We start from the raw sequence: 23,669 nt of genomic DNA, 5'->3' as shown, positions 1-23,669 counted from the left end.
AGCCATTCTCACAACAAGATCGTCTAGAAAATAAAAGGTTTAATTTCAATTCAAGCATGTTGATCAAATATTTGAGTTGTTGCTGAAAAATAATTACATTAGAATTCTTGATCACCACGTCAAGCCATCAAACCAAGGACGAATGTGATGTAGATTAGATCATTCGTTCAAACATAATTTCGAGGATTGCAATATGTTTCATCAAATAGTTAAATCGGCCATTGATAAGGACGGTTCAAATTTGTTGAGACACCAAGAGATGACCAGTCTATTCTGATTGGTTCTGATGGTAAATAGTTTTTGCATCGGCTGCTTCATGCTGGTCTATTTAAACAAGAGAAGGAAAAACTGCAGAAAATGGGATTAAGCTTTCAGGTAGGAAAATCTTTTAAGAGCTCAATGATAATATTCTTGAGGGTGAAAATTCTATTGAAGCTACAATGAAAACGCTAAGGACTGTGGGGCAACAAGAAACTCCAATGATCGAAGCAAACGAAAAGAAAACAAAGGCCAAAATAAGCGCAAGTGTAAGAGATTAAAAATCACCTTCGCTGAACTATTCGATAAATACCAAAAGAAGAGTGAAGACAAGAATGCTTATCAGCCAAATCATGCAAAGAAACCAAGATCACCCCCAAGGCGCAAATATGAGGATCGATGGCAAGGAGAGAAGTTTAATGCAACATATTCATATCCTTATTTTGGGCCGCCAATGCCAATGTCAACACACATCAACTTTCTACTGATCATGAAAGAACTCTATGAACAAACAGTGACCAACTGAACATGACATATTTAGAAGATTTCAAGAACTAGCGGAGGATGTAAAAAAGAAAAAGAAAGAAAGATTCCATGTCGGTTAGTGCGTTAAATTATTGATGGAATCAAATATGCACCACCCCGTGTTGAGCATATAGGTAGCCAGACGTATGTTCCATCACTGTAACAACATCCTCAGCGGATCTAAAAGATAAGAAAACTATGTCTAAATCCCTATAACCATAACTCTCGATCGTCTTTTTCTACTTACAGTTTGTGTGCTGGTTGGTGCCGGCAGATATCCATGGCTAGGAACAGGCGTGGCGAATGCTGAGAAGGTCAGGGAGATTACATCGGGACTGCTTTATCATGTGGCATAGTTCCTCCAAGCCAAGGCCATGAGATGGCAATGGAATAATCAATGGACTGCAAATTGGCTGGAGATATACGAATCAGGTCGTATCTAGGTTAGTCACAAAGAAACACGGTCATGATTTTGACAATTGCATGACTTCTCAGCTACCGTGTCAAATTTGAACGGTTGTTTAGATTGCATCATATCTTTTACTTTTTTTCCTGATTGAGATCCAAGTTATATTTTTCAATTGAAATATCCAAGGGATTTATTAATAAATCATAATCGTAGTAATTCAGGCCAACTAAAATCACTGGTTTCTATTTCTTGTTTTCACTGATTGAAGTTTTAATATGTAGGGAGTCCGTTATTAGTATCAGATAGATATAGACATAGATAGATGGATATATAGATAGATAGATAGAGATAGAGATAGAGATAGAGATAGAGATAGATATAGATATAGATATAGATATATAGATAGATAGATAGATAGATAGATAGATAGATAGATAGATAGATGGAGATGGAGATAGAGATAGACATAGAGATAGATAGATAGATAGATAGATAGATAGATAGATAGATAGATAGAGATGGAGATAGAGATAGTGATAGAGATAGAGATATAGATAGATAGACAAATAAATAGGCTTATCTACATATCCGCTACCATCAATTTGATACAAGAAATGGATGCACCTAGCTATATTTAATTAGAAGTATCCTTTACCATCGATGTGATACTACAAGGACCACACATGTCCCTACATTAATTATCAACATACCCAACTTATGTACACATATCTGTTAAGAGTTCGAAATTAACTACTCCATTGCCAATAATTAATGGGTTGCATCCACATCCATTGCCAACAACTTTATACAAGATCTAGATGTGCAAACATTAAATTATAACATATCCAAGTCATATATCTCTCAGTTAGTTAAAAGAGTCCAATTAAGCGATTGATGAGCGAATGGAGTCTAAAAACTTCACTATGACCACTATATATAGAGACTGAGTGGCACAGAAGTCCTGCATAAACACATACCAATAGTGCTACACAACATAGAACATGAACAACGCAAAAGTAGCTGGAGTGTTATGCTTCCTAGTCATTGTGGCTCTTTCTTCTTGTTCGCTCCATGCACGAGAAGCCAACAGTATAGATCACTGCCTCCTTGATAAAAAAAGGTGATGCGAGACTGTTGGCATCACATCGAAAAGAAACTTGGTGACCAGTACCCGCCACTCCATAGCGCATGTTGCAATACAATAAGAGATGCAAAAGACATCCACTGCGTCTATGATCGCTTCACCGCTCACGAACTGACTTTGCTCAGTCTAGCCAAGTTTGCCATGGCTACACATGTATGCGGCAATGGGTTGCACATAGACACTCACTGTGCGGGTTGGTATATTGCCATATTTGCGTGCGCACACACAAACACACAAACCCACACAAATATATATATATTTACACTGTATATAATTTCTCATGTTCATCATTATGATGTGAAGAATGAAATTTTGCAGGTTATCGTGTTCCGGAAATAAAGCTACCACCTCCACCCGCGGCAAGTACCTAGGCCTTAAGTGTAAGACCATTTTCATAATGGAGAAATAATTAAATAAAGCAAAGAATGATGTCAGATGAATGGCATTTGATGTGTATTTGACCTTTTTGTGTGTATTAAAAAAATTGCATAGCCTCGTCACTTGTTGTTTCCATTGGTATGATAACTGGTTCTCATTGATTCATAGGATTTTAACATACATCGAAATAGAAAAAAAATAGGCTTCCAATATGCGAAGGAATGTCCTTGTTGATATTACATGATCAAGTAACAAAGAAATCCATCTAGAAAACATAGAAATCGGGACAAAAAATGGGTACACCAGATCTTGACTCTAAGAAATGAGCATACGTATAGATATTACATAAAGAGGTTAATCACTATTACTGTCTAGGAACAATTACTAGATATTCACGGCTATGGGAGCACATAAGAGGAAATAAGGTGACACCGAACACCCAAAGAAAGAATCAAAAAAAGACTTAAACAAAAACACGCGAGACATTAAGATTACATACAAGCAACATCACATTTTACTGCTACTCAAAACAATATGCACACATGTTTAAGCACACAAATCTCACTAGAACTCCGGCAGTATGATCTACCATGCTGTGGTGGTGTGCACGAAAGTGGATCAACGTGTGGAGAGGATGGTGTAAATGGAGCTACACCAAAGCTGGCTTACACTACTAGGGAAAAGCCTATAGACAGAAACTTAGCAGCAGCGTGGCTCAAAAAGGAGCGCTGCTGCTAATTAGTAGTAGCGCGTGTGCGGGAAACTCACTACTGATAAGTTTTTAGCAGTAGCGCGCTCGGTGTAAACCGCGCTGCTAGAAATATCGACCGGCGGTGTCCACCTAACTCCATTTAGCAGTAGCGCGGTGGCGCGAACGACGCTACTGCTACATATGTAGTAGTAGCGCGCTTTTTCTGAGATCGCTGCTGCTAAATTTCAAATTGGCACACTTTTTTGTCCCTGTTAGTAGTAGCGCCATCGCCCAAAGCGCGTTGCTGCTAATTCCTTAGCAGCAATGCGTTTTAGCTCCCACGCTACTGCTAATCCGCACCAACCCACCACCTTTTTCCCACCCGTCCCTCCCCCTCCCCCTCCTCTCTTCCCTTTCCCCTACCTCCCCCACATCCTCCCACTCTCACTCTTCTTCTTCCTCAATACTTCTCCCCCATTACTCTCTCTCTTCTATCCACCTTTCTCTCTCTTCATTACTCCTACCTAACTACACCACCTCCATTAATGCATCTCCTTTCTCTTTTTTCCTTTCCCCTCCACTAGTTGAAGTTGTCTCCTCCCAAATTAGGTAGCTAGGTAGATGTAGGATTTAGTTAAGTGACCTATTTGCCCCCTAACTAGATCTATCTTTGTCAAGAAGAGCTTTGTGCACTTTTGATCTCCCTACAACATCATCTCCACCGTGTGCTCGATCTCGAGATAGAGGTCATGAAAATTTCATGCTTTTGCAAAATGGAAATATGTTTATGTGTGTGTGATATGTTTGTGGAAATTGTGTGTGTGGCATGAGTTGACGCCAAATTGTGCTTTTGAGTTGCCTATGTTTTGCCGAAATGTCGATTTATTTCCGTTTCGGCGAATTCCGGGCAAACTCTAGATCCATATATGTCCTATTTTTAGGGAAGGTCATGCCGAATTTTTGTATGACTTTGATGCATGCATGCATTTTTATAATCAATTTGTTTATTATTACCGTGCAGAGTTGACGATGGTCAGTGGAACGATGGTGGACAGGTGGTTGCGGTCGGCGGTGCAGGACATGAAAGAAAATAACCGGACAGAGGTTTTATGTCCGTGTCGAAAATGCAAAGGAATAGTTTGGCTCGACCCCCATGACGATGGTCGTGTCGAAGCGCACCTGCTCATGACTGGTTTCATGGATGGCTATACTCGGTGGATAATTGAAGATGAGGATGACGATGTTGAGGATGCCGACGGGGCAGGCAATGATGACACGGGGCAAGACGAAGAGATGATCGATAATGGCGGCGGGGAAGAGGCCGGACATGGCGGCGGAGAAGGGGCCGGACATGGCGGAGGAGAAGGGGCCGGACATGGCGGCGGAGAGAACGACATGGACTCCACGCAGCAGAGTTCGTCGGTACTAAGTTCAATCGTGCGGGACCCTCATGTTCAAGCATTGCTTCGCAAGGAGACGAGTACTGAGAGAGCTGCTTCTAGAGAGGAGGCTAAGCTGGAGCAACTGGTGGTAGACTCGAACACTCCATTGTATGATGGTTGCAATCCTGAGGTGACCCGCTTGAGTTTCACGCTCCAACTCCTGAAGACGAAGGCTAAAAACAAATGGACCGACACTAGCCTCGATGAGCATCTCAAGTACCTAAAGGATGTTCTTCCCGCGGGTAATCTATGTCCTACTAGTGTTGATGAGGCCAAGAAGATCGTGTGCCCTCTTGATCTGCCACACGTTAGATACCATGCATGCATCAACGATTGCATAATTTATCGGAAGGAGCACGCGGAAAAAACAAGCTGTCCGGTGTGCAATGCTTCTCGATACAAGAAGGCCGGGAAGAAATGTCCCCAGAAAGTTGTATGGTACTTACCGATCACTCCCCGTCTCCAGAGGTATTTTGTAGATCCCAAGGAAGCAAAGCTAATGCGCTGGCACGCGGAGAGGAAGAAGCCCGACGATGGAGATGATCCGAAGCTGAGACACGTGAAGGATGGAAGCCAGTGGAGAGCGTTGAACAGCTTCTATCGGTATTTTGAATGTGATGCAAGGAACATCGTGCTCGGCGCGTGTACCGATGGCATGAATCCGTTTGGCAACCAGAACACCAACCATAGCACATGGCCCGTGTTTGTATGGATGTACAACCTCCCCCTGGTTGTGCATGAAATCGAAGTACATTCACATGAGCATGCTTATTCAAGGGCCGAAACAACCAGGAAATAATATTAATTTGTATCTGGGGCTACTTCAAGAGGAGTTAGACACGTTATGGAAAACACCGGCCAAGACATGGGACGCCAGCAAAGGTGAGTATTTCAACATGAGAGCCGCGCTGATCACGACAGTGCAGGACTATCTCGGTTACGGATATGTGGCAGGCCAGGTGTGCCATGGATATTGCGGATGCACGCGGTGCATGGATGATACGACGTCTCAGCAGCTAACGTCAAGGAAAGATGGCGGGTCTGGGAAAATCGTGTACATGGGGCATCGAAGATGGCTTGAACAGGACGACCCGTGGAGAAACCGTGGAGATCTATTCAATGGTCACGCTGAGCATCGAGGACCTCCACGTAAGCGGAGCGGTGCCGAAATCGATGAGCTGTTGAAAAACTGGAAGGAGTGCCCCGCGCCGGGAAAGACGATGAGAAAGGCGCCGGAGCCGCTGCTGAAGGTATGGAAGACGAGGTCTGTGTTCTGGGACTTGGAGTACTGGCACAAACTCGATACACCTCATTGCCTTGATCAAATGCATATCTGTAAGAATGTCCTTGAGAGCTTGCTCGCAACACTGATGAACATGCCGGATAAGACCAAGGATGGGCCGAAGGCAAGAAAAGACTTGCAAGATTTGAAAATCAGGGAAGATCTGCACATGCCGCCCCGTAAAATGTCAGACGAGACAGAGACGGAGACAGAGGCACGGGAGAAGAAGGGCAAGAAAATAAAGAAAGAGGATTATTGCCCCCCTTCTTGCTTCACCTTAAGTCAGGCTGAGATCAATCAATTCTTTAAGTGCCTTACCGGAGTCAAAGTTAGTTCCGGTTACTGTGGCAAGATAAGCAGATATCTAGACACGGACAAGAAAAGGTTCAGCGGGATGAAGTCTCATGACTGTCATGTGATGATGACGCAGATACTACCTGTTGCCCTTAGAGGGATAATGGACAAGCACGTCCGTGACACGCTTATTGGTCTCTGCAACTTTTTCGACGTCATCTCTCGAAAGTCGATCAGTGTGAAGCAGCTCCGAAGGCTACAGGAAGAGATCGTTGTGATACTGAATGAGCTTGAGATGTACTTCCCGCCCGCGTTCTTTGACGTGATGGTGCATCTGTGTGTCCATATTGTGGATGACATAATAGACCTGGGGCCGTCATTCCTGCACAACATGATGCCGTTTGAGAGGATGAATGGGATCATCAAAGGATTCGTTCGTAACATGTCCCGTCCGGATGGAAGCATCGTCCAGGGTTATTTGGCACAAGAGTGCATCTCTTTCTGTGAAAATTTTCTATATGGCGCAGACCAGTCGCCTAGTGTTAGTGTTGGTTTGCCCGTTAACAAGCACGATGGGAGGCTCGAAGGAGATGGTCACTGCAACGGTCGCAGGGAACTGCACGTGGCATACTCAGATTGACGCAGCGACTTTGACAGAGCAAACTTGGTAGTGCTACAACACCTAGACGAGGTAGATCCTTTCGTGGCACTGCACAAAGAAATTATCGCAAAGAAGTATCATGACCGGGGGTATGCAGGACGAACGCCGAAGTTACTAGAGAGCACAACTCCACTTTCCTGCATTGGTTCAAAGAGCATATTATTGTTAATCCCCCGGAGGAGGGCTCTAAGGACGGATTGCTCATATACGCCTTAGCACATGGCCCCTCGCCCAACCTCGTAACCTATCAGGCATATGATATCAACGGATACACGTTCTACACGGAGGCCAAAGATATGGACAGTGATGATCAGAACTCAGGGGTGACGATGGAATGCATGACCGGCAGCGACAACGGCGCAACTGAATGATTTTATGGAAGGGTCGAGGAGATCTGGGAGCTTGACTACTCTGGACTACACAACACGACGATGTTCCGTGTCAGATGGGCAAAGAATGTCGAAAGAGAAAACCGGATTTTCACTACCATGAGTATACCCGACGCCAAGAGCGCTACCGTGAACGCTATCGCAAAAAACGAGCCATGGGTACACGCTAAGCATGTGACACAATGCTTCTTCATAACCGACCCATGCAATCCCAGTCGTGTTGTCGTGAGGAGAGGCAAAAGGAACATCATTGGAATGGATGGAGTCGCCAACGAGGAAGACTATGATCAGTACGGCAACCCAATGAGGGAAGATGACGATGATGATGAAGTATACGTCAAAAGAAGAATCAATACTACATTACCTAAGAAAAATCGTACTCCATGGAAAAGGCAAAGTCACAATGAGGGGCTCAATTATTCTTCGACGAACAAGAAGGGAAAGAAGCTGACTCAAAAACGAAAACGTCAGCGCTGAGGAACCGTTTGTTATCGGTCAAATGATGTAATATATATATATATATATATATATATATATATATATGTTCCTATTTTGTATACACACTTAGCCATTATTATGCATGGGTCCAATGATGTAATATAATGTTCCTATTTTGCATACATATTTAACCGTCAAATGATGCAATATATATCGCCCTCCCTTCGTTCACTGCTCTCGAGAAATAAAAGTGGGAGAAAATAAAGGAAAAGAAAAAGGAAAACTGGCAGTAGTAGTAGCAGCGCATTTCGTATAAACCGCTACAGCTACTGAAGGTAGTAGTAGCACATTTCATATAAACCGCTACAGCTACTGAAGGTAGTAGCAGCGCGTTTTGTCCATACGCGCTGCTGCTACGTCCACTTAACCCAAAATTCTCACTATCCCTGCTTCATCCCGCCTTTTCCCCCCAAATCCCCACTCTCTCTTCCCCCGTCGCTCGCCCCCGACCCCGGCGCCGGCGCTCGCCCCTGACCCAGGCGCTAGCCCCCGACCCGACCCCGGCGCTCACCCCCGACCCGTCCCTCGCCCCCGACCCCGGCACCGGCGCTCGCCCCCGACCCGTCGCCCCTCACCTACCTCCTCTGCTTCCTCCCCTCCCAACCTCGGCCGTCTTCGGGCCTGCCTCCTCGCCCCTGCACCCTCTGTAAACCCCCCCTCTCTCTCTGCTAGGGTTCTTCGGTTAATTTACTTAGGTTTTAGTTAGGGAAGTCTGTTAATTAGGTTATCTATTTAGTTATGAATTTAGCTAGGTTTCAAAATTAGCTAAATTTATATGCAAATTTGAACTGGACATGTGATATGTGGATATGTTATATTTTGGACATGTCATGTTTGGAAAATGATCTGAGTGGCCTCTGTTACGCTGGAATGTTGATTCATTTCCGTTCCGGTGAATTTCAGGTGCTCGATATGTCCATTTTTAGCAAAGGTCATGCCGAAATTTCCCGTGAATAGAGGCATGATTTGTGCTACATAGTTGGCATATCGAGTGCTGGCACATAGATTTCTTTTTATGTCATTTCTCATTTATTCATACTTTTAGAAATAAATGAGGACACTTAATCATAGGAAACATGTCGAACAACGAAGAAACTGGGCCTTCTAACCAAGATGCAGACGAGATGGATTATGAGGGTGAACAAGAGTACCTCGACTATTTGACTGCTAAGCAAGGTTTGCAGGTCGGCCTCGATGATGGTACTGACGCCGACATCGACACCGACGGCGCTGGCACCGATGGCGGCGCCGAGACCGGTGGGTAAGGTACCGGCGGGGAACATACCGGCGGGGATGGTACCGGCCCCGATGCCTCTACCGAAAAGAGGAATCATAAGAAGGAGAGGATCCGAAAACCTAACAAACTAGGGATTGGACGACTTGTGATCACAAAGATGGCAACTGGCAAGTTTGAGCCGTTAGAGCCGGAAGAACCTCGCAAGTGCTATGGGAACCAAGTAGGATGCATCCTACAGGAATGCGCGAGCATCAACGACGATGACTTAAGGAGTAAAGAACATTTGACGCAGTTGCTCCTAACGAAGTTGCACAAGAGATTCAAGTTCCCCGACCGGGATGATAACATAGAACAACCGTGGGATGATCCGAAGATGAAAAAGATTAACAATCACGCCATGGGCATGTTCAGCAATGATTTGGCCTCCTGGAAAGGGAGGGTGAAACGAGCTATTGAGGCTGATGAACCCCTGTCCAAGATTCTGGAGGAAAATCCGACACTTACGGAAGAGGAGTTCGAAAAGTTCAAGGACACTTGCGCTACCGAGGCAGCCAAGGCTAAGGCTGCGAAATTCAAGAGCCTTCAGCAAAGGAACACGGGGAAGCATCGCCTCGGAAGCCGTGGCTACCTCGGTAAAAGGCCCATATGGGATAAGGAGGACGCGGAACGTGAAGCCGCGGGTCTCCCAGACCCCTTCGCGAAGTTCACCAACCCCTTGGAGCGTGACTTCATCAGGGCCCGCTACAAGTGGGACAAGGAGAAAAAGGTTTTTTACACGGACAAGATCACGAGGAAATTGATTAGACTACTGGAGAAGCAACACCAGCTTGCAGCCGAAAGCCCTACTTCTCCGATGAGGCCCAAGTGGGACACCCCTCTCAACCGGGCCTTGAACGAACTTAAGGGACTCCCTTTGGGCCAGCGGCCGCAATATGGTCGTGTGCACGGCGCTGGAGACGGCGCCACGTGGAAGGTGTTTTACAACGAGGGCCCGGAGGCCAAGAAGCAGAAAAAGAAGTTTAGTCAGGCGGACATCGACGCGAAGGTGAAGCTTGCGGTCGAGAAAAAAGCAGCTGAGGACGCGAAAAAAGCAGCCGAGGACAAATATGAGTTGCTACAGCAGGCAGTCAATGCAGCTGTAACTGCCTGCAGAAATGATTTTGCTACTAACTTGGTTCCAGTTATCATCAACTGGACGAAGGAAAATCCAGACAAGACGGTACATGATTTCCCGTTGCCCAGTTTCGTCGGGAGCAACTCCATGAACAACAACACCATCGCACCATCACTTGCTCACGCAACCGGGCCTCCTCTCGCAGCCGCTCCCGCTCATAGCAGCCCGTCCACATTCTCAGGCGCGCTAGGTGGGCCTTCGTCTTTGGCTGAGCTCGACGCCGTCACGGTAATTACATGTCGCACCAACATATATATATATATATAATATTCCATTTTTGTTGCCTTTCGGTTGTTTTACGCCACAGACATATGTGTTTGCAGGCGAAAGAAACCCCGTGCACCATACTCTACTTGATCAAAGGCCAGAAGGTGGACGTGGGAAAGGGGATGATAATGGACCCCTCGCAACCCACGTTCCACAACCAGCCGATCCCCGCTGGGCACTTCAGGGTTAGCTTGACCAGTGTGAAATCGGGGCACGAGGATTTGCCTCCTCCAGTACAGCATGTGGGAGCGGACGACGAGACCCCGCCGCGGATTGGAAGCTGCAAGGGTTGGGTGCTGCTATGGCCGAAGAATCTTATTCGTCTGGAGCCGGCCGAGAGCACACCAATAACCACACATCAACAAGCATGTGCGGAGACCACCACCCCGCCTACGCAATTACCAGCTCCTGTAGTGCCGGGTGAGAGCGGCGGACGACATGATGAAGGGGGTGCAATAGTACTGGCTGATGTAATTTCTCCTGTAGAACAGAGAATGGATGATGAGACGGAGGTCGACCCTATGGATTTCCTCAATACAAACGCGTATGACTGTGACATAGATATGATGAGTCAACCATATGACGAATCAGGCTATCAGCTTGCTAATGAGGATATGGATGATATGCCCGGGCAGGGTCGTAGCAGGATTGCAAAAAGTCTCTCTTCATGAAATCCTCACAGGACACGCCTGAAGATGCCGCCTCAACACAGGCTCAACTAGCCGGGCGCGAGGGTCGTACAGTACTTAGCCCGGGAACACTGGGGCAGGGGTTAAGGAAGGGTCTGGAAGGTGTGCCCAAGAAAAAGGAGAGGAAGAGATCGGGGAAGATAACTGCCTCCAAACAAGCCAGAGCACATAGCAGCCAGACGATGCATTCTGAAGAGCGTGTACCCGTGAAAGGTGCGGTCATGTTCCATCTCACGGGCGAGCCGATGCTACCGCCGAAACCGCTGGAGGCACTATCAGGGGATCTCAGGAGACTGCACGACCATGTGCTGTCGACTGAGAAAAGCCTACTAGCCTCAAAGGATCCAGGATATCCGACATACGCGGCTCGTGTGCCTGAGGGGAAGTGCTACGTCGACACACGGCCCGCGGAGGTGTTCTTCCTGCGGTTTGACCATATCTTTGAGATGTTTCTAACAAGGCGGCTCGATTTTACAATCGTCCGCCTTTTTGCGCTACATATGAGCTCCGTCATGAAGAGTGAAGAAGTCTCGCAAATCTGTGTGGCGGATCCGTACTACATGCACGAGTCTTTCTTGAGTCTCGGCGACTTTGAGCGTGAAACTGCTAGGGAGTACCTCCAAAACTTCATGGTACAGAATAAGGACCGGGAAATTGTCCTCGTGCCTTATCATCCAAAGTAAGTCAGTTCCGGACAACCCTTTCGTACATTTCAATCATTCCTTCTCTCTCATATGGGGAATAATTTGAGGTGTCTTTTCCCCGCAGCAACGGGCGCGCCGTCCTTATCGTTCTTTACCCGCAAGTCTCCCACGCCGTGTATTTTGACCCTTCCAGAGACTACGAGAAAAAAGACTACACCCACATAATGAATATTCTAGATGATGCTCTCCAAGGCTTCAGCTTTAGAGGTGGCCACGTGCAGATCAGGAAACAAAGGAACAAGAAGATGGGTTTCGCGCATAAAACTAACTTCTCCTGCATCCATGTCCCAAAACCAAGCAAGAAGGATGGATTCTACATCGTCCATCTCATGATTCAGTTCAACACGGATCACCAAAAGCTTCGCATGAAAGCAGAAATGATGATCATATCCACAAGTGGCTAGAATCTCATGGAGAAGCGGATTATAAACTTAGAGATGACTTCTTTCGCATCCAAAGCGACATTGCGACGATCATCATGAAAGAAGTCGTCGATGAGAAGGGGATGTTCCACCACGGCCCTATATCGCGAGCTGACGTCCGAACTCGCATAGGCATGCAACGTCTAGACCTCACGCCGTTCAAGAAGCTAGGGTTCATCCTCGATGATATGGAAGGATGGAACTTCTAGTGATTTATGATGCCGATGATGATGATATGTGTCGGTTGAACTTGTATACTTTTTGTAGCGATGAAACTTTGTGATGTCCACGGTCCCTGCCGAACTTGCGTAACGCTACTTTGTTAGTTTGCGTACGATGACCTGCGTACCTCTAGTTAATTAATTTGCATACTGTATGTTGCATCTAGTTGCTAACCCTTTCTTTTTCGGTGTTGCTCTAGTATATTTTGTTGCATATATATGATTGTACATCCTCTTCATGAACATGCATCTCTAACAGGTACCTAGTTTCTTGATGGCGAGATGGAATTGCTATGTCGTGTACAAAGGGAAGGTTCCGGGGGTGTACAACGAGTGGCATGAGTGTCAGGCGCAAGTGAATGGGTTCACGGGCGCCAGCCATAAAGGCTTCAAAAGCAGACAAGAAGGAGAAGCTAGTTACTTGAGGTTCACGCTAGCGCGAGAGAGGACTCGTAACCGCCACCTCATGTACTGCATAGTTCCGCTCTCACTCATAGTGATAGCTCTTCTTGCGTATACCTTTGTTTAGATGGATGACGTTGTTGTAGTTGCAAGTATTCGAGACATGCATGTATCGCTATTTTCGAGATGATGACAAGATACCGCTGTGTTGGATGATGATTATGATGAGACTATTTGTATGTACATGCTATGATTACATTTGTGGTCTCGCAGGCATTTGTATGTGTATCATGATGACATTTCTATGTGCTAAAGATTCTTCTATAAAGGCTGTTCAAATACAAAACAAATATGCCAAAAAAACAAAAAACTACTTAAATTAGCAGTGGCGAGTGTATAAAAGTTAGCAGCAGCGCCGTGATAGCAGTAGTGCGTCCAGGCAAAGCGCGCTAGAGCTACTAGCAGTAGCGAGCTTCCGCTAACAGCGCTGCTACTACACTTGTGTAGCAGTAGCGCCGGTGAGCAAGCGCTACTGCTATGTGTTAGTTGTAGCGCCTTATTAGTAGCGCCTATCCCCGCGCTACTGATACATCTAAAACCCGCGCTGCTGCTAGCCTTTTCCCTAGTAGTGTTAGCACCGGTTGCATCTGGACGAGCTCGAAGGTGAGGACGGACTCGGTGATCATGTAGCGGGACACGGATGTCACGGCCACGTCATCATTAAGCGAACGGAAGTGAACCGTGCTCGTCCAGGGAATGAGTGACAGAATAGGATAGCGGTGAAAAAAAGACTTGTTGGCATTGCCCTTTTCTTATAACAAAGATCAGTAAGAGTTGTTAAAGTGGAGAGGTGGATGGCACAATTCCAGAACAGGAACATGTCTATCATCGAAACGATATAAATTGGCGAGGGCATCTACGTTCGTACGCATGCCTCCATGGAAAGGCGCGCGGCAGCGGATTGATTAACACGACCGGTCATACATGTGCCCGCCATGCTACTCTGGGCGGCTTGGCCCGTGACGCCGTTAACCCGGGTGCACAGAAATTCTCGACGGGCGGACGACCATCTGCGGGCACGTGGCATTGTCTATCCTGAAATGGTACGTCGACCGCGACCACCCGGCGATGCCATGAGCGGTAGGGCACGTGCGCACAACAAGACATGCATCGTCTTTTCGTTCTGAATAGCGACCTTGTTATTCCCCGGTGCCTATCTGCCTCCCCCTCTCAAATTATAAGCAGAAATGGTATTTGATTTTCTGCGCCGTAAGTGTGTGTCACACTCCGAAAAATATTTTAAATCCAAGGATGCACGACTGCACGTACGCCGTTCATATGTGCATCCACATCGAGAAGTCCAGCGAGACTTGTAACCATCCAGGTACAGCATGGTACGTGGTGCTGCCATCAGGCAGCAATAACATTCAATGACCATGGATGCACTAAGGTACGGGCGTAAACAGTAGAGCTGTGCCCTGATCGCCCACGACCTCAATAGCGCCACACGCTCTCGTGCACGACGATCGGCATCGGATTCGACGGTGCAGTACCTACACAGTCAGATTTATATGACCGAGAAAAATTCACTGTAATCATCAAACTTGAGCCGGGTGACAGATTTGTACCACTGCTTCAAAATACCCAAACTACGGTCCAAGTATTTGCGCAAGGATTCACTTTGGTCCACTTATACGATTTCGTATACATATTTGCTGACTTGGCCGAGTCAGTGGCCGCCAGCTCGCTTTAACCGCCACTTAGCCGATCCTAGGGTGTATACTACTCGATCGTTTTTTTTTTTGCAAAAACGCCGTGACTACACTTCTTTTCTCTTCTTTGAGCACGAGGAATCAGTTAGAGCTGCTGATTGCCCTGCTTGCTGTTGGTTCTTGATCGTCTGGAGTTTTGAGCTGATTTGGAGGAGGCGGGGGTGAACCGGTGGAGGGATGTCGCGGCGCCTGTCATTGCCGGCGGGCTCGCCGGTGACGGTGATCATGTCGCCGATGAGAGGGAAGGGTGCTGGCTGCGGGAGCCCCGGGGATGGGGTCGTGAGGAGGGGGTCCGGCCTCACCAGTCCCGTGCCCAGGTACTCCATCGGCTCCTCCACCACGATGCTGCAGGTCTCGCCGGTGCGCCGGAGCGGGGGAGAGCCGGTACGCGTCGAGGGACGGTGCCGACGCGAGCGCCGAGTTCGTGCACTACACCGTGCACATCCCGCCCACGCCGGACAGGACCACGGCGTCCGCGTCCACGGACGCGCCCGCAGCTGAGGAGGAGGGGCGCCGGCGTACTGGGTGTTCATGCATTACGCCTCTCCCTACAAGCACACGCTGGACGCCATGCTCGCCAACGAGTACTCGTGCGCGGCGAACCGGTGCTTCGGGGTGGCCGGCGCCGGAGAGGAGTGCTCGGAGATGGGGCGCGACGTGCTGGCGGCGAGGGGCCTCACGGCGGAGGAGCGGTGGACGGGAGTGCAGGTGCTGTTTGGATTTTTCCTCCTCTACCGGGTGCTCTACTGGGTCGTGCTCAGCCGGAGAGCGTCCAGATCCAAGAGGTGACCATTGATCAATCCATGAATTTCTTCTCCTCCCTTTACTACACTACGTAGTGCGTATACGAGTGTGTGTGAACGCATGCATGGAGAAGAAGGAGCCGCCGCCGACCGCTTCGAGTTGCCCACCGCACGCAACCCCAAGGGCCGCTCCGACCTCCCCGACATTGACGTTTTCGTCTCCAGCGCTAACCCGGAGAAGAGCCGCCGCTTGTCACCGCGAACACCATCCTCTCCATCCTCGCCGCCGACTACCCGGTCAAGAAGCTCGCCTACTACCTCTGCGATGATAGCGGCGCGCTCCTCACCTTCGACGCGCTCGCCGAGACCGCCAGCTTCGCGCGCACGTGGGTGCAGTTCTGCCGGAAGCACGGCGTCGAGCCGCGCTGCCCAGAGTCATACTTCGGCCAGAAGCGGGATTTCCTCAAGAACAAGGTGTGGCTGGACTTCATCCGTGAGAGGCAGAAGGTGAAGTGGGAGTACGACGAGTTCAAGGTGCGGGTCAACTCGCTGACAGATGCGATCCAACGGCGCTCTGACGCGTACAAATACAACGCCGGCGAGGAGCTGCGAGCAAGAAGGCGCCTTCAAGAGGAGGCCGTGGCTGCCAGTGGCGCGCTGGGAGCAGCTTCGTTCGCAGAGACTAGGGCCGTGAAGGCGACATGGATGTCTGACGGCTCCCAGTTGCCCGGCACTTGGCTCCGGCACGAACGAGCTTATGAACAGTACGAAGGAGTTGGCCATGAGCACCACCGCCCACACCGCCAGCACAAACACTGCGAATGCCGCCGGCGACGGGCAGAGGCCGACGGGGAAGTAGACGCACGAGGAGTAGAGCAACGCCACCGCCAGGAGGTACGGGAGGAACACCATCGTGCCGCCGCGGTGGCATGGGTGGACAGCCGGTACAGACCTGCCGCCGTCTCAGCGAGCACGATCAGCCGCTCCATGAGAGTAAATTGCTCAAAGCCACCACATTTGTGGTTAGAGTACTTCAAAACTACCGTTTTGTCCAAAAATCACAAAAAACCATCACTTTTGTGGCAAGTGAATCACAAAGTGCACTGATTCGGAACTGAGCAGCGCTTAATAGCAAAACTGATAGGGCTAGCCCATCTGTCAGACTGAGCTGGCAAAAAAGAAAGCCACGCAGACATACTGAGTCAGGCTGAGTCGGGCTTGTGCTCCGTGAGATCCGTACTCTGCTAGCTAGGCCACCCCTGGCCCCGATCGCCGGCGATCCACGCGTCCCCACTAGTAGAAAAGGGGGCATTTGTTCCGGTTCGTAAGGGCCTTTAGTCCCGGTTCATTAACTGGGACTAATGGGTCGTTACTAATATCTCCACCCTTTAGTCCCGGTTCAAACACGAACCGGGACAGATGTGCCTTCACGTGGCCGGTGCGCCGAGCCCAGTCAGGGGGGCATTTGGTCCCGGTTGGTGGCACCAACCGGGACCAAAAGTCCATGTTTTTCTTTTTTTTTAAAAAAGTGGCTGCTTTAGGGGTTTTGGGGGTTATTTTTAGGTTGTTATTAGCTAGCTAATAGAGAGAAGTGTCCTCTCTTATATCTTCGTTCTTGGTTTACCAACGCTGCTGCTATGTCCATTTCACCCGCTGATATAATAACTCATGCATCATACACCATCATATATAATAACAAGTCCTACTAATCATGCATCATCATACAACTTCTACTCGTTATTAATAATAAGTCATACGATCATCATCCTCATAGTCATCGAACCCAACCCTACATAATTGTTCTTAGCACATGATCATCAGTATCAGGTAGGACCTAAACACCCTTAAGGTAAAATAGCATAAAACAATATAGACCCTGACTCTTCATTATGAAGAATGGCGATCATCCTGTCTCCAATTCTTGCCCTTCGCTGCCTTTTGCTTCCAAGAAGCTCCTTACGACTGTCCATACATTTTTTTCCATTCTTTGATTGTCATGTCTTCACTTCTTTTAGAAACCCGGTATGGACAGTTGAGATTCGTAGGAAGACCTGGTTGTATGTTCAAAACATGAAGGGTACCGTGCGTATACATCAGATGAGGCACACAATCATTCGGGATTATCTGTTGAAAAACATAGTAATAAATTCATAGTTAGCAATGATGTACTAGTTTTAGAAGTGTGCAAAAAGATGCACGGATGTCGTAATAGTAAAAAATCTTACCAGGGCATCTCCATGGTAGTTACCGTAGTTCAACACGTGCACTACTGGCACGTATTGACCATAATGTTGAGGAGTTTGATTGTAGATATTGTAATTCTCAAGATTAGTGCAAAATGCGACCAGATGATTTTTCTCCTGATAAGTTAATTCGGAGCCTTCGGTATAGTAGGTTCTGTCTACCATCTTCCGCACATTCTTTGAAGAATGAAAATAAGCTGTCAATGGAAATAAGTTGTCAACTATTTTGAAATAAACAATATAAATTACTTAATAACTATGTTAAGCTCACATGGAGGAAGAATTGGAGGTGTATCCACAAGGACCCAAATTGAAGGTCTCTCTTGCTCGATTGTAGGATCACCAAGATCCATGGTGACAAGCATACCCTCATCAAAACCATACATCTTGCAAAGTGCTTCCTAATTTTTGCAACCAAAATGGGTTACACTCTCAGCATTGTACAACTTTACTTGAAAATCCACATCATGATGGGTACTTAGGATAATTTTTTGGTTTCCATACTTTCATGGTCTTCAAAAGCCATCCTCTCCAAGACATAGCGTCTTGCATAGCATGGGATAAGCTATTCGAATTGGAAAAGATGAAAAATACACGTTAAAATAGTTGAAGTCGTGCTTAATTACGAAAAAAAACTATTGTCATCGTTGCGTACCGTATGAACATCGAAGGTCTTCTCGAGCTTAATGCTGAAGTGCCGATCTTCGTCCAGCTAAATGAACCTGTGGCACATACCTTGGTCGTCGTGGCACCAGTCACACTCCCCTGGGCGGTTTTCGTCGTCCGAGTACGGCATTTCCGGCCTATGTTCATAATTCAAATATTAAACTAGATCATTATTATTAATCACGGGTTGACTATCGGTGATGTACGTAGCTCCTCCTTTCATTCCCGAGTGCATTATTACACCAAATTGTCTAGCACACGGGAATGAAGGAGAACTTATCCAATATGACCATTCAATAAGCAAAACCAAATCATAAAATAAGCAAAACCAAATCATAAAATAAAGGAGTATTCAAATTAGCATGCATTCAATAATTATAAGCAAAAGTACATCATTTCTTGGTGTCCGTACATCGTCGAATATTATCACTAATATAGCATCACTAATACAACTAGAATCGTAGCGCCCGACGGGTATCGTCGCGGGCAGTGGACACCCAAAGATAAGGAACCATCACAGGATCATAGCTCCAGTGAGATCCCTGAAGAACCTGCCAGGTATTGTCGAACCTGCCCTCCAATGTAACCATGTAGCGACGGACGTGCTCGTCCTCCTCGCTGACACGGTGACGTACCACCTCCGCGGTGTCCGGAAGCCTCAGCACCATCACTGGCCCACGCGACCACCACCAAACAAGAATCGGGTCAACAACGGGTTGCCTCCTCAACAACCTACGTCCCCCGAAAGGTAGCACCTCCCAATACCAGCCCGGCGGAGCCCAGTCCCGAACATGGCCCTGATCAAACAAGCCTCCACCGCCGAGTCGACGACGACGAGGATGCGGGATAGGCATCGCTAACGTCGATGCGGGAACTACTTCTATATATAGTTAAATAAAGTAGTCTTATTAATTAAATCAACTAGCTAGTTCAACTACTAAGCACTTACTATAAATAAATAAAGTAGTACTTATTAAAAACAAACTACTTCTATATATAGTAAAATAAAGTAGTTTATTAAATCAACTAGCTAGTTCAACTATATATGAAGCACTTACTATAAATAAAATAAAATAGTACTTACTAAAAATATACTAGTATTTTTCTAACTAATTATATTAAACACTTTCTCTTCTTATTTTTTCCTTTTTCTAAATACTATGAACAAAAAAATCATTAAAATTCTATGAACAAAATTATGAACAGAAAAAAATCATAAAAATTTGACATATTCGATCTTTGCATATATATGAACATACAAACATGCATATTCAACAATAACATCACCAAAAAAATCTAGTAACAGAAAAAAATCTAACACAATATGAACAAATTAATTACACAATCTAAATTAACATACTATGAACTACACATCTAATCTAACAAAAAAATCTAGGAACTACAAAAAAATCTAAAAAATCTAACAAAATCTAACAAAAATCATAAAAAGTTGCTCACGGCGACGGCGACGGCGAGGTACGGCGCGGCGCGGGGCTGGGCGGACGGCGGCGTCGGGGCGGCAGGGCGGGGCGGCGACGGAGCGGGCCGGGGCGGCAGGGGACGGCGGCGTCGGGGCGGGGCGGGGCGGCGATGGCGCGGGCCGAGGCGGCAGGGGACGGCGGCGTCGGGGCGGGGCGGGGCGGCGACGGCGTCGGGGTGGGGCGGGGCGGCGACGGCGTCGGGGCGGCAGGGGACGGCGGCGTCTGGAGAGGAGGAGGAGAGATCGAAGTGGGGATGCGCGGTTCTGAAATTTTCCTAAGTGCTACTTATATAGCAAAGGCTTTGGTCCCGGTTCGTGACCCAAACCGGGACTAATACCCCTTTAGTCCCGGTTGTTGCCACCAACCGGGACCAAAGGCCTCTTTTCAGCAGCCCAAAGGACGGGAAACAAAGACCTTTTGTCCCGGTTGGTGGCTCCAACTGGGACAAAAGAGGGGCATTGGTCCCGGTTGGTGCCACCAACCGGGACTAAAGAGGGGCATTGGTACCGGTTGGAGCCACCAACCGGTACCAATGCACCTGTCTAATTACTTATTTATTTTCTGCAGCTGTTTTTTAGTTGATTCTTTCTGCAGCCGTTTTTAATTAGTCCCACCTCGCCAAGCGAGAGGCACTCGCAGCGGTTTATAAGCCCTGAGTGCAGAGACGATGAAGAAGAGGCTCAATGCTCACCTGCACGTTGGTGAGCTTCAAGCCTTTAGGATTAGGGTAGACTGCACGGAGCTATGCGTAGTGCAGTTTACACTATTCCGAAAGGCTTGAAGCTAATTAACGAGCATTGCGCCTCTTTTTTATTTTTAATGACTTATTACAACTCAGGAAAAAATAGAAAAAAATAAATATAGCAGAAAAGAAAAAAAACTATATAAAAAACTACTCAGAAATAAATAGAAGAAAAAATAGTTGTGATTAACTTTACTAAAAAATGAGCATAAATGCTTATTTTTAATGACTTATTACAACTCAGAAATAAATAGAAGAAAAAATAGTTGTGATTAACTTTACTAAAAAAAATGAGCATAGATGCTTATCTTTAATGACTTACTACAACTCAGAAATAAATAGAAGAAAAAATAGTTGTGATTAACTTTACTAAAAAAATGAGCATGGATGCTTATTTTTAATGACTTATTACAACTCAGAAATAAATAGAAGAAAAAATAGTTGTGATTAACTTTACTAAAAAAATGAGCATAGATGCTTATTTTTAATGACTTATTACAACTCAGAAATAAATAGAAGAAAAAATAGTTGTGATTAACTTTACTAAAAAAATGAGCATAGATGCTTATTTTTAATGACTTACTACAACTCAGAATTAAAAAGAAAAAAATAAATATAGTAGAAAAGAAAAAAAACTATATAAAAAACTACTTAGAAATAAATAGAAGAAAAAATAGTTGTGATTAACTTTACTAAAAAAATGAGCATAGATGCGCTTATAGAGAAAATTCAACCTAAATTCACAATAAATTTCTACTAACTTCAGAGAAATTCAGTATGAATTTAGGTCAAATTCCCTGTATAAGGGCATCTATTTTCATTTTGAGAGGAGCTCAACAAGGCAGAGTGGGAGGGGCTTATAAACCGGTGTGAGCCCCCTTCGGTTGGCGAGGTGGACTAACCTCTGGCCGCAACGAGGACCAACCCTTTAGTCCCGGTTGGTGGCATGAACCGGGACTAATGGGCAGCCTTTGGTCCCGGTTCATGCCTCCAACCAGGACCAATAGTGGTGGGCCAGGAGCGAGGACCATTGGTCCCAGTTCGTCCCTCCAACTGGGACGAAAAGGTCCAGACGAACTGGGACAATGGCCCACGTGGCCCGGCCGGCCCCCGGGGCTCACGAACCGGGTCCAATGCCCACATTGGTCCCGGTTCTAGACTGAACCGGGACTAATGGGATGGCCCGGCCTGGACCATTGCCCCCTTTTCTACTAGTGCTCCGACCTCCCCTAGCCCCCGTCTCAACCCTTCTGCTTGCCGTCGCAACCCGGACACCAAGACGGATGTGCCGCCCGGTGAGCAAACTCACGGCCGCCGGCGATCCACCAGTCCCCGACCCACGGATGTCTTCCCCTCCCCGGCTGAAGAGATCTACCAATCCCCGACCAGGCCACCTTGCGCTTGTGCTCAACTGTTTCCGCGCTCGAGCCCATTGCCGGCCTGGGTCTTCCCCGCCGTACTGCGGGCACCAGATCCAGCGGGAACCGACAGCACCACCTGAGCTGGAGCGGCGCTGCTTGATAGCTCAGGCTCCGGGCACGGCTTGCTGGGTTTGTGTGCCGCCGGCATGGCTACCTCGATGGGAGGGGCGCTTGCCGAAGCTGAAGCGGCGCTGCTCGCCATCGCATGCCTACCTCACCGGGCACCAAGAGTCGGGGCAGGGCCAGAGTCAACGGGGGAGAGATGGGAGTATGACAGGTGGGGCCCCCTTCCACCTCACTTTATTGTACAGATGTGCATGCCAAGTCAGCCTGACAGTTGGGCCAACCCTGTCAGTTTTGCTATTAAGCGTTGGTCAGTTTTGAATCAGTGCGTTTTGTGACTCACTTGCCACAAAATTGGTGGTTTTTTATGATTTTTGGCAAAAATGGTAGTTTTGGAGTACCCTAGCCACAAATGTGGTGGCTTTGAGCAATTTACTCGCTCCGTGATGAACGTTGGCAGCGTCTCCATGGTGGAGGTGAGCAGGAACGTCAGCATGAAGGCGAAGAGCCCCAGTCGCTTGTGTGCGCCGGCCTTGCCATATCCGGCGTTGATGTAGATGGTGCCCAGCAGCGTCCCAACGATCACAGCCTCGAGGAAGTTGGTCAATAGCAGCTGCTTGCTGCGATACACCACCTTCCACGCCCTCTTGTACAGAACCACGAACTCATGTATCCGTGAGCACAGCGAAGTACACGACAAGGCCGGCCTGTGGCGGTCCGAATCCGATGCCTTGGTTGTGAGATCTTGCGCTGACTTGGGTTCAGGGGAGGAGGGCGAGGGATGGGGTATCTAGTGGATGACCTCGAGGGCGTACTCTAGCGGGTTGAGCTGCGCGGGGACGGCGAAGCCGTGTGAGAGGAGGGCAGCATCGAGGGAGGCGAGTGAGCCGTGGTGGAGGACGGTGCCGCGGGATTGGAGGAGGAGCGAATCCACGACGGAGAGGAGGAGCGAATCTCCGTGGTGGATGGACAGCACCACCACCGTGGGTTGGCTCGACAGGAAGGTCAATCTGTTCCTGAGGAATCCAACCATGCGGAAGAAGACAGACAGGGAGCTGGTCATGGCGTTTTTGTAAAAAAACTGTATCGAATAGTATTCACCCTAGAATCGACTACGTCGCGGTCAAAGCGGGCTGGCGGCCGCTCACTTGGCCAAGTCAGCAAATACGTACACGAAAACATACAAATGGACCAAAATGAACCCCTTACGCAAGTACTTGGACCGTAGTTTTGTATTTTGAAATAGTGATACCAAACTGTCAACCGCCTTAAGTTTAGTGACCTACAGTGAATTTTTCTCTATATGACCGCTTCCCGCACTCTCACACCGGCTATAAAAACGCCAGCCCGCTCGTCCATTGGCAAGCCACACCCGCCTGTTCCGTCCATAGCTCAGTCAAGCTCAAGCCGTGCATGTGGCTTCAGGAGCTAGCCGTGGCTAAGAACATCAT

The 23,669-nt window shown here is 47.5% G+C and overlaps 1 pseudogene; it reads right to left on the bottom strand.

Annotated features, from left to right (window-relative positions):
• Positions 1-3,165: 3,165 nt before the first annotated feature.
• On the bottom strand, positions 3,166-23,281 carry LOC123158294 (ABC transporter G family member 8-like; annotated as a pseudogene).
• Positions 23,282-23,669: the final 388 nt, after the last annotated feature.

Source organism: Triticum aestivum, chromosome 7B, assembly GCF_018294505.1.
Source record: "Triticum aestivum cultivar Chinese Spring chromosome 7B, IWGSC CS RefSeq v2.1, whole genome shotgun sequence".
Classification (NCBI taxonomy): domain Eukaryota; kingdom Viridiplantae; phylum Streptophyta; class Magnoliopsida; order Poales; family Poaceae; genus Triticum; species Triticum aestivum.
This window is presented reverse-complemented; position numbering and strand designations above follow the sequence as displayed.